Here is a 12,239-nt window from a genome sequence, read left to right as displayed (position 1 = left end):
GACAGGTTGGTCACACTCGTCAAACATAGTGTTTGACGAGTGTGACCAACTTTTTACTACTGAGGCCGCCTATGCAACATCAGTAGTAAAAAATAAAATGTAAAAAATAATAAAAAATGGTGTTATTCTTACCTTCCGACGTCCCGCGCATCCGTTCCCAGTAATCCTTTGCGAAAATGCCCGGGATGACGTCCGTTCTCGCGGGATCGCGATGTCTCGCGGTAATTCGCGATGACGTCGCACGAATGACCGCGAGACTTCGCGATCCCGAGAGAACGGACGCCATTGCGGGCATTTTCGCATGGACTACTGGGAACGAGAGCGCGAAGAGAAGCTGGAAGACTGCGCGGGACGTCGGAGGGTGAGAATAAGAATATTTTTTATTTTTAAATTCTATTTTTTACAGGGATATGGTACCCAAAGCCCGGAGGACAGTCTCCTCCGGACCGTGGGTACCATCCGCAAATGTTCTGCTTACTTTCCGCATGGTGTGCACAGCCACATGCGGGAAGTAAGCGGAACAATGCATTCCTATGGGTGCGGGATCGCCGCGATTCCACAAATTAATGAGCATGCTGCGGTTTTTACCGCAAAGCGATTCCGCCGCGGTAAAAACCGCAGCATTAGCACAGCATTGCGGAATCCCATAGGAATGCATGGGATGCTTATTTTTTGCGGCAAAATCGCGCGGTTAAAACCGCCGCGGAAACGCGAAAAAAACGCCACGTGTGAACTCAGCCTAAATGTGGCTAGTGAAAAGAAAGATAATATCAGAGACCCAATGTTCCAGAATTCCCCCATTATTCTCGTACAGAAGGGGAAAAAATAAAAAGGACACATTAATACAATTGGTTATCAGTTCATTTACCTTACGTTTATCTTACCTCTCCTGTGTGCATTAACTTGGTATGTTTTTTAAACTGACCATAGGTATAGCATTAGAAAGAAAAGAATGGACCTTCCAGTAACTATTTTACAGAGGTAGGTCAAATAGAAAAACAATTAAAATTCAAGATTGTAGATGTAGTGACCCCCCCAAAGAAGAAGTGAAGATAAGGAAAAGTTACTTAAAAGGATAGAACTACAGTGGATTCAAAGGTTGAGCACACTTAAACCGAACGGATTGAATGTGAAATTCCTAGTAACTTCAATAGTAAGATTACAGAAATTCTTCTCCAATGCTCAGTGATATGACATTTTAAGTGTTTTTTTTACTATTGAAATGCTTTCTAGCAATATTTTAATTCTTTTTTTTCTATTTACAGATCACTAGATTACAATACTGTTTGGAGAGGATGATGAAATAATATGATGCATGGTATTTATTAATATTTCTCGGTAAAGGGAAGAAAATATTTTAATCCTATATTAAACTGATTATAGTACTTGTCCTTCGATGGGTTAACCTGCAGTTACATGAATATATTAATAAAATAAGGATTTTTCTATTTCCTATGTATCTTACAACAAGGAGGGGGAGGTCTTATGTTAACCTGATATATTGTATTTATAGGGTATAGAAGGAGGACATGGTGTGTAAAGACCATGACTCTGACCTGGTACCCTGAATCCATGGATAATAATAATAATAAATTTTATTTCTATAGCGCCGACATTCCGCAGCACTTTACATTTCAGAGGGGATTTGTACAGACAATAGACATTACAGCATAACAACAATCACATAGATAACAAATACCAAGAGGAATGAGGGCCCTGCTCGCAAGCTTACAGTCTATGAGGAAAGAGGTAGACACGAAAGGTGGGTGGTAACAGTTGCCCTGATTGTATGGACCAGCCATAGTGTTAAGTGTGTAACAGTACAGACACAGAGGGCTAATGGATGCATAAAGCATGTGGGAACATGATGCGGGGAACCTGGTTATGGTAAAACTTTTGGCTATGCCACACGGATAGATTAGGTTAATGTGTTAAGGCGAAAGGCCAGTCTGAATAAATGCATTTTCAGGGCATGCTTAAAATTGTGGGGATTGGGGACTAATCGTATTGACCTGGGAAGTGCATTCCAAAGAATTGGCACAGCATGTGTAAAGTCTTGGAGACGGGAGTGGGAGGTTCTGATTACTGAGGATGCTAACCTCAGGTCATCAGCAGAACGGAGGGCGCGGGTAGGGTGGTATACTGAAACAAGGGAGGAGATGTAGGGTGGTGCTGAGCCATGGAGGGCTTTGTGGGTGAGGGTAATAAGTTTATACTGAATTCTGGAGTGGATGGGTAGCCAGTGTAATGACAGGCACAAGGTAGAGGCATCGGTGTAACGATTGGTGAGGAATATGATCCTTGCTGCAGCATTCAAGACAGATTGGAGAGGAGTTTGGTAAGAGGGAGACCGATTAGAAGAGAGTTACAATAGTCGAGACGAGAATGAATAAGAGAAACAGCAAGAGTTTTTGCAGAGTCAAAAGTAAGAAAAGGTCGAATTCTAGAAATGGTTTTGAGGTGCAGATGACAAGAGCGATCCAGTGATCGAATGTGGGGGGCAAAGGAAAGCTCGGAGTCAAGTATGACCCCAAGACAGCGGGCATGTTGCTGGGCAGTAATAGTGGAACCACAAACAGAAATGGCAATGTCGGGTATAGGTACATTAGTAGAGGGAGGAAACACAAGGAGTTCTGTCTTTGACAGGTTCAGTTTCAGATATAGTGAGGACATGATGTTAGACAATCGTCAGTGTTTTCTAGAAAGGCTGGCGTGATGTCAGGAGAAGAAGCATATAATTGGCTGTCATCAGCATAGAGATGGTACTGGAAACCAAATCTACTGATTGTTTGACCAATAGGGGCAATGTACAAGGAGAAGAGGAAGGGGCCTAGAACCGATCCTTGAGGAACCCCAACAGTAAGGGGAAGGTGAGAGGAGGAACCGGCAAAAGATACAGTAAAGGAGAGGTCAGAGAGATAGGAGGAGAACCAGGAGAGAACGGTGTCCTTGAGGCCAATGGAACGGAGCATAGTGAGGAGGAGCTGATGATCCACAGTGTCGAATGCTGCAGAGAGATCCAAGAGAATTAGCATGGAGTAATGACCATTTGATTTAGCTGTTAGTAGATCATTAGAGACTTTACTGAGGGCAGTTTCAGTAGAGTGTAAAGAGTGGAAACGGGATTGGAGAGGGTCGAGAAGAGAGTTATCAAAGAGATAGCGGATAAGACGGGAGTGGACCAGGCGTTCCAGGAGTTTAGTGATTAAGGGAAGATTAGAGACAGGTCTATAGTTAGCGACACAGTTTTGGTCGAGGGATGTTTTTTTAAGTAGTGGATGTATGATGGCATGCTTAAATGAGGAGGGAAAGATACCAGAAGAGAGAGAGCGGTTAAATATTTTAGTTAGGTGAGTGGTGACAGCAAGGGAAAGGGACTGGAGATGTGACGGAAATGGGTCACTGGTGCAAGTGGTTGGGCGAGAAGATGCAAGGAGCCTGCGTACTTCTTCTTCTGTGACTGGTTCAAAATCAGAGAGTGGGCTAGATGCAGTGGGGGAGGGAGGACAGTGCATGGTATGAGGTGATTGGGAGATAATTTCCTGTTGAATCTGGTCAATTTTTTCTTTGAAGTAATTGGCCAGATCGTCAGCTCGGAGCTCCGTGGTTGGGGCCTGAACTCTTGGGTTGAGTAGAGAATGAAAAGTGTCAGAGACGTTTCGGGTTGTTGGACAGTGAGGTGATGAGGGTGTTGAAATAGGTTTGTTTGGAGAGGTGAAGGGCAGTGTTGTATGTTCTAAGCATAAACTTATAATGGATGAAATCTTCGTGTAGATTGGATTTTCTCCACAAATGTTCGGCGCACCTGGAGCACCGCTGCAGGAAACGTGTTTGCAGGGTGTGCCAGGGTTGTCGCCGTCTGTGTTGTGGTGTTCTATTTATAGGGGGTGCAAATTCATCCAGGGCACTTTGAAGTGTTTCATTGTAATGCTTCAATGCAGAATCAGGACATGAGAGGGAGGAGAAAGGGGCCAATGAAGACTGCAAGTTCTTCATAAGTTTCTGGGTGTTTATGGCCTGTATGTTTCTATAAATATGGATAGTGGGGGTGACCTGAGCAGCCTGGCAGTTCTTGATCGAGAATGAAAGAAGATTGTGGTCAGAGAGCGGGAGATGGGAGTCTGCAAAATCATCCACTGTACAAAGCCGAGAGAAGACCACGTCGAGGGAGTTTCCGTCTTCATGCGTTGGAGAATTAGTAAGCTGCGAAAGGCCAAACAAGGAGGTTAGAGATAAAAGGTGAGTAGCAGATGGGGAGAGGGGAAGAGCAATGGGGATGTTGAAATCTCCCATGATGAGGGTAGGGATGTCCCAGGAGAGAAAATGTGGAAGCCAAGTGGCACAATGATCCAGGAACTGATGGGAGGGGCCGGAAGGACGATACACCACCGCCACTCGCGTGGAGAAGGGGGTGTAGAGTCTGACGGCATGGACCTCAAAAGAAGGGAAGACTAGTGAGGGTAGTTGAGGGATAACCTGAAAGGCACATTTTGGTGATAGGAGCAGACCAACGCCTCCACCTGCTCTATTGTCTGATCTTGTTAGGAGTGGCGGAAGAGACTAAATAAAAAATAAAGTGCCTTCGCCACTCGGGGTCCACCGTGCGGTGGATGGAAAAACCGCTGCTAAAAGATGCAGAGCACTATGGCGGTAATGTGCACAGGGTTTAACTGCACCCAATGTGCACTGAAGCAAGCTCTGCTACACTCTCAGAGCTGCAGGCAAAAAGCATACACAAAACGCTGAGTCTGTTCAGAGTCACAGAGTCTCAGCGATGCAGACACGGTATTCAGGGTCACAGGAGTAGCCTTAGACAACAGGACTACTCCGTCTAAACCTACCGTTAAATAAGGTGCGTGGCGTCGCAACAGCAGACGCAGAGATAAGCTGTAACTGCATCGCGGCAAGAACTGAGCCGCTGGTAAGGCGCTGCAATAACGCTGGCGCAATGCAGACGCTAAGCTGCTGAGCAAGATGGAGCTAGGCGCGCTGGCGCTACTACTGGCAGAAACCAATCACTCACACAGACGTATTATCAAAGGGAAGGGGTTTCTTAAAAAGTCATTCACCAGTCCAAGCATCCATCATCAAACATACAGCAGCAAGTATGAAATACTAGCGCATGGCAGAACAGCCATGCGCACTTTTTATACCAAACGGGACCTTCCGGAAGTCTCCAAGGCTCCAGGAGGAGTCAATAGGATTCGACACAGGACCTGAGCACGTGACTCCCGAACTCCAATGGGAGCTCGTCCCATGAGCATGCTCAGTGGAGGGAACAGAGGACTTAGCCTCTGGAGAGAGTTGCTGCAAGGCACTCTCCTCTGCAATCTCCTCTACCGCAGATGAAACGCAGGAGACTGCAGAATGCAAGGGTCTAGACTTCATCATAGGAGAGGAAGAAATCAGACTCCTAAAAGATCTTGGGGTATGAGAGAAGTGTAGTTCCCCATATAAAAGAGCAGCAGCAGTGGTGTCTGACTACTGGATCCAGGTTTCATTAAGAGCCAGAAGGTTAAGAGAATTAGAAAGTCATGAGTGAAGGAGAGTTTGTTACACACTGAGCGAGAATTCCAAAGGGCACAATTAAGAGAGACAGATGGCATGCAGGGAATATTAATAAGATTAGAGGGGTTTCTGAGTGTAGCAGTTGAGGGGTTTGACTTTCTATAACATGGGGCACCAGGGTTGGGAGCAATGTCTCCTGCGACTAGGAGAAGGAGAATAGAAAGAGTGAGCAGATGGTTAAGTGATTTGTGAGAGCGTCTCTTATGTTGAATGGTGGGACTGACTGGATCTGTGCAATTTAACAATGTGAAAAGCGCGCGAGTGCTATACATAGGAGAGGAATGGAGCGAGGGGCCGATATGGATGGAGTGTATAGAGTTAATGCCAGGGCGGTGGATGTGTGTGAATGCAGTGGCCAGGATATAAATTACACAAATGCATATGGTATATATTTGTTGTACTCCAAATGTACAGGGAGTAGATGTATATGAAAGTCTTACCTGTCTCCTGCCCTGTCTAACTTCCATGTTATAACTGCCAGTACTTTGATACATGTACTTAGATTACATGTGCATAAGTGCCCCCTGCATAAAGGCATGGATGTTTCTAGGAATAGGGAAACCCATGGGTTACCAGTGTGGGTTAAATTAAAAAGAATGGGAAATACCGTAACAATGAATCCTTGCTTTCCGCAGCATATAAAGCATAGAGACGGAAGAAAGATATGGAGTATCCCATTTGTAACATGGCGTCAGTGACAATAGAAGTAATAGAACGCATAAGAGCAATGAATAGAATGCGGATTCCCAACTACAAGATGGCGCCCATGACGCCGATGAATACAGTGCGCATGCTCCACTGAAATGTGATGTCAGCAAGCTCTCCCATGGGTCAGAATATCAAACTAAGCGCGAGTCATAGTGGACATGCACAGTAGATACTATAGGACACAGAGAATGGCGCTGAAACAACTTTTTGAATGTTGTGAGTCTAATTATTGGGTGAGTTGCATCTCTAATTAATGTTCATACATGTGACTGTTTTTCTTAATGTATAAAACAATTTTTATGAAATTTACACTAAACTATTGTACATGATATTTTATAATATCTTTGCTTATATTGTATGTTCACTATAAAATGGATCACATGGTAATTAATTTAAAAAAAGAATCTATGGAAGTATGAATAAGGTTACAAAGATGTAATTGCACAATGTTTGTATCTATATACACCTCATCATTTGCACTTTTGCCTTGCTTAAGAAACGTTCTGTGAACAGAAATGTTGCCATTTGAGCTTAGTAAAGTCCACCCCTTTTGCTTTTAATTTGGAGTGCGGCCTTTCTTTTTATGGTTTATACAGTAGAACAGACAGAACTTTTGTTTGGAGGCCTAGCACCCACCGTGAGTAGAAATTGTGGTGCTGGTCCATAACCCCCTTTTTTTTTTTTATAAAAATGACAGTAGAGGAATTGGTCAGAAAATTAAACAAATAAACATAAGTGCATAAGACATAATATCAACCAAAATAGGAGATCAAAGTGCACACCCCACCTGACGTACATTTCACACATCTTGCTTTGTCAAGAACAAATACATTGTAAGGCTAACATAGGAAGCTGTACTTGATTATATACATTTCAAACTGATGCTATAAAAATACGGTTGTCACACCGACGTAAATTACAGACGCACGGATGACAGTACAGATGAAAATCGCCCACGTTTTCTGCATTAAAACTGAATGATTTTTCATATGCTGGTCTGAACCCTGCCTTGGGAAGACACCATACAAAACTCACTGACGAGTGGCATGCTGTCATTTGTTGGAGTTTGCTGGAGTTTGTTATCCGAAGCTTCCGGTGTAATGTGCAGGGCTTCACTAAGATTTCCGGCATCCAGGAATAGACAGATTGCCTTGGAAGACTTTCGGGGCATAGAAAGTGATGCATAATACCGGCGCATGAGCAATACTAATTTTATGCTTTGCCCACAGTTCGGCAAAGCATACTGCGCACGCGCGAGGGACTTTTCAATGCGCACGCGCAGAAACCCTACGTGAATGCAGTAATAAGAAGAAACAAGTGCAGAGGGCAAGACAGGAGATGGGGGGGGAATAAGCCCCGCCCATCGGACTATACCACGGCAATTTGCATACATCGAAAGATAGATCTAAAAAAAAGGTATTTTTGCATCAAAGGTGGGGGGGTCAGGGGCTATGAAAGGTACCACTAGAATACTTATGGGATGCTCAATTGGGTGATATCTTTACCTGATATCACAAAAAATGCGTGACAGATTCCCTTTAATGAAAAACAAACCCCCCCCCACACAATATAGAGCAGTTTTCTCAGTGTGAAACATGTAATGACAGTCTAATTTTCTCACTGGTCTCACTGTAGAGCTGTGTGTGATTACAAACAGTAATGCAGAGATAAGTGTCATTAAATACGCCTTACATCTCACAGCAGTCAATTTGGGTGAGGGAAATAGAGTAAAGCTAAATTTTGCCTCATTACAAACATCTTTGCAGTGGCAGCTCTCTTTTCACAATGCTTTCACCTGTGCTATATCTTCATCCCCCACAGATTGCCATGAGATGTGTCACGGTTTCATCACTCACTGTGGCCTAGGGAAGCTGTGACAGCTCAGCTGCCCTTAGGATCTGAAGTGTGCAGGACTGTCAGCATGGTGAGTGACAGCCCAGTCATCCAATCTGAGGCTGGAGCATGCTGGACTGTCAACATTTTGATTGACAGTTCTGCTGTTCAAACTGGCCTGGCCTATGAGGTTACCTTCAGGTGTTTCCCATTCTTGTTTATTTGCTAGCTTTTTAGCTGGCTAGCTATGAGCAGACCATTGTCAGCTGTTGCTTTGCTCAGTGATGTGTGTGCTTTGCACTGTTAGATTTCCTTATCTTGATGGGACCTTGCATTTGTCTTGATTATTTGTGTGTGTTATCCATTTTGCTCTTGATGCTGAACTCAAGGACGTGACTCTGGCCTCGGACTATCCGTTTCTTTTATCGCTTTTTCTTGGCTTGCCTTCTTGGAATTTGACCCTGGACTGTTACTTGACCACACCTTCGTATTGCCCCTCTGTACTATGAGCCATCCTGGTTTTTGACCTCTGACCTCCTGAATACACTGTCTTACTGCTTGTCCGTGAGTAGTGGCTCAGCGTCACAGGATGAAAGCTACAAGTGTTAGTAACCTCTGTTTAACTCTGGCACGAGTAAGATCAGTAAGGAGAGCAGACTGCCTGTCATTACATGTCTCACACTGAGAAACCTCCTCTAAGCTATTGTGGGGGAGTGTTCTTTTTTTTCCCCAGTATGTTGCTGCCTCTTTATGATTGGTGAACATCATAGAGGGAAAGAAGTACAGTTCATACCACCAGAGAATTTCTACTAATACCCTATTGGACATAAATTATAACCTAAATTCTACAAGCTAAAAGCTCTGGAACGGAGAAGAATGGAGAAGAGAAATAAAAAATATAAATTACGTTTTATTCATCCATGCAGCCATTATACCATGATGTGGCGAGCTTTTCATGCTCAAACTGGTTAAAGGGAATCTGTCACCCATATTTCGTGATATCATGTAAAGATATCACCCAATTGCGCGTCCCATAAGGATTCTATTAGGGCTTTTGACTCCCCCGACCCCGCACCTTTGAGGCATAAATACCTTTTTTATGTTGTTGGTGATGTATGCAAATCGCCGTGGTCCGTGCATGTGAAGACTTCCGGGGCATAGACCGCGCTGGAAAATACCGGCGCATGCGCAGTAGCGATTATATGCTTCACCCACAGTTGGGCAAAGCATACTGCTCAGGCGCCAGAGGCCTTTACAATGCGCAAGCGCGGAAACGTTATCTGTGCTATTCACAGATGAAGATTACGTGCAGCAAGCCGAGGAGGGAGGGGGAAAAGAGCGACTAAGCCACGCCCATCGGACCAGACAACGGCGATTTGCATACATCACCAACAACATAAAAAAGGTATTTATGCCTCAAAGGTGCGGGGTCGGGGGGGGAGTCAAAAGCCCTAATAGAATCCTTATGGGACGCGCAATTGGGTGATATCTTTACATGATATCTCGAAATATGGGTGACAGATTCCCTTTAAAGGTTCTTTCTATGTCTACGATATTGACAAAGATAGCTAAATGTAATGCAGCTCTCAAATATCTTTAGGTATCTAAGTGTGGCAACAGGTTGTATGCGCAACCTGATGCACTACTAGACTACTTCTGGAATCACCAGGATAAAACGATGGAGATAAGTTCCCTGTTCTAGCAATTGATGGTGTCCAAGAGGTCAGATTCACAATGATCTAACAATTATCACCTATCTAGTGGCAAAGTGATAAAGAGCTATTCCAGCCTAAACAAGTTACGGTAAGTGGTTAACTGTCCTAAAAAAATCAAATCCGAAAAACCTTTTCTTAATTTGTGACAGATGTAAGCACTTCCAAATTATTTTTTTAATAAGTGTAAAATTAATACATACACAATATTACTAAACAATCATTCTGATTGCAGACCCTTCGAGTCGACTGGCAATATAGTATTGAATTTCTTTGGTCTTAGTAATGTTTTTTATAATTTCTGAATTCCTTTAGATGAGATCTATGGATTGCACACACTGTTATGGGGGCACTGATGGATGGCACATACTGTTATATCTGTCAGCATGAGTTCACCCCCCAAAACTATTTATATGTACCATATTTTTCAGACTATAAGACGCACTTTTTTCGCAAAAAATTTTGGGGGAAAATGGGGGTGCGTCTTATAGTGGGAATATACTTACAAAATACTGTGGCGGCGGTACCGGTCCAACGCTGCAGAGCGATGCAGCCTCCCTTCCCAGGCTGGTGCGGCAGTGATGCTCTATGGTGCGAGGGGGCACCGCCGGCATTTTGTGAAAGCCTGGAGGCCCCCACAGATCCATTGCTGCAATGCGGTGTCCTCTGGGAAAATAGCCGCCGTGGGCAGCGCATGCTCAGATTGAGATCTCGGCACTGAGATCTCGTGATGAGATCTCGTTGCCGAGATCTGAATTTGAGCATGAGCCCCCCCCCAGTGGCCATTTTCCCGAAGGACACCGCATCATAGCAGATTGAGATCTCGGCAACAAGATCTCGGGAGACAAGATCTCGTTGCCGAGATCTCAATCTAAGCATGAGCTGCAGCCTGCGGGCATTGTCCTGGAGGCCACCGCATCGCAGCAATAGATCTGCGGGCGCCTCCGGGCTTTCACAAAATGCCAGCGTAGCCCCCGCCGCACCACAACCGAACTTAATGCAACATGCCGGTGGGGCTCCGCCGAACATGTCGCAAAATACAGTTGGAACCACTGGGAGCCCCAGAGCACCACCGCCGCACCAGCCTGATATGGGATTTACCGTAGGCCACTGCACTAGCCTGCACCACCGAACAACCCGTGACCACGCTCCCCTGTGACCAATCCTCCACCTGTGCCAATTTCCCCCCCCCCGGTAAGCTGAAATTGGACTGTAAGACAGACCCCCATTTGACACATTATTTTTTTCTATTTTCCGTCTGAAAATTTGGGGTGCGTCTTATGGTCCGGTGAGTCTTATAGTCCAAAAAATTCGGTACATATACAGTAGCTCTTTCAAAGACAAGTCCAGCAAAACTTATATAACTTTACTTGGCCAGTATATTCCTCCATTACTGAGAAAACAAAATTTGAATTGATATGCAAAGGAGGCTATAGATCTAAAGCCTCTGTCACTACAGCTCTATTCCCTGCCTAGCACTGTCTCCTACTGCTTGACTAACAGCATCTATGCAATGTGACTTCAGGCAAATAAGTCATCAGTCAAGAAGAAGGAGACGGTACTGGGTGGGGGAATAGAGCTGGAGTGACAGAGGTTTCAGATGTAATTATAAGTTAGGTTTCTTGAGGTTTCATTTTACTATGTTTTAACCCCTTAGCTACAGAGCCAATTTGGTACTTAATGACCAATCCAATTCTTAGGCTATGTGCACGTGTTGAATTCCCGCAGAAATTTCCACGGGAATTCCATTCCGCGAGAAATCCGCATTTTAAATTCCCGCATATTTCCAGTGGAAAAACTAGCGATTTGCAAGCGTAATTAGCTTGCAGAATACTAGCGTTTTCCAAGCGATCTGTAGCATCGCTTGGAAAACTGATTGACGAGTGTGACCAACCTGTCAAGCATAGTGTTTGACGAGTGTGACCAACTTTATACTATGAGGCTGCCTATGCAGCATCAGTAGTAAAAAGATATAAAGTTAAAAATAATAATAAAAAAAGTTCCGTTCCCAGCGATGCCTTGCAACAATGACCTTTGATGACGTTGCGGTCTCGCGAGACCACTATGGTATCGCGAGACCGCGGTGTCATCAAAGGTCATTGTCGCAAGGCATCCCTAGGAACGGGAGTTGGTGGGAGCATCGCTGAGGCCTGGTGACGCTGCGAGGGACACCGGAAGGTGATAATAACATGATTTTTTATTTTAATTCTTTTTTTTTTTTATCAGGGATATGGTACCCAGGGCCTGGAGGAGAATCTCCTCTCCTCCAGACCCTGGGTACCATCCGCAAATATTCAGCTTACTTTTCGCATGGTGAGCATAGCCACATGGAAAGTAAGCGGAACAATGCAATCCTATGTGTGCGGATTTTCCCGTGATTCCGCACAAAGAATGAACATGCTGCGTATTTTTCCGCGA

The 12,239-nt window shown here is 44.5% G+C and overlaps 1 protein-coding gene and 1 long non-coding RNA gene across 3 annotated transcripts in view; one reads left to right on the top strand and one right to left on the bottom strand.

Moving 5' to 3' along the window:
• Window positions 1–6,336, top strand: part of LOC141048272 (uncharacterized) — a 60,572-nt gene extending 54,236 nt beyond the window's left edge. Inside the window, exons 2-3 of the long non-coding RNA XR_012220016.1 lie at window positions 1,266–1,318; window positions 6,204–6,336. This is a non-coding gene — a long non-coding RNA (uncharacterized lncRNA). The remainder of the gene's footprint in view (window positions 1–1,265; window positions 1,319–6,203) is intronic.
• Window positions 1–12,239, bottom strand: part of ENTREP1 (endosomal transmembrane epsin interactor 1) — a 208,633-nt gene that overhangs the window by 181,424 nt on the left and 14,970 nt on the right. The window lies entirely within an intron of this gene.

The sequence above is a fragment of the Dendrobates tinctorius genome, unplaced genomic scaffold (genome assembly GCF_039654945.1).
Source record: "Dendrobates tinctorius isolate UK_male_01 unplaced genomic scaffold, ASM3965494v1 ptg000134l, whole genome shotgun sequence".
NCBI lineage: Eukaryota > Metazoa > Chordata > Amphibia > Anura > Dendrobatidae > Dendrobates > Dendrobates tinctorius.
This window is presented reverse-complemented; position numbering and strand designations above follow the sequence as displayed.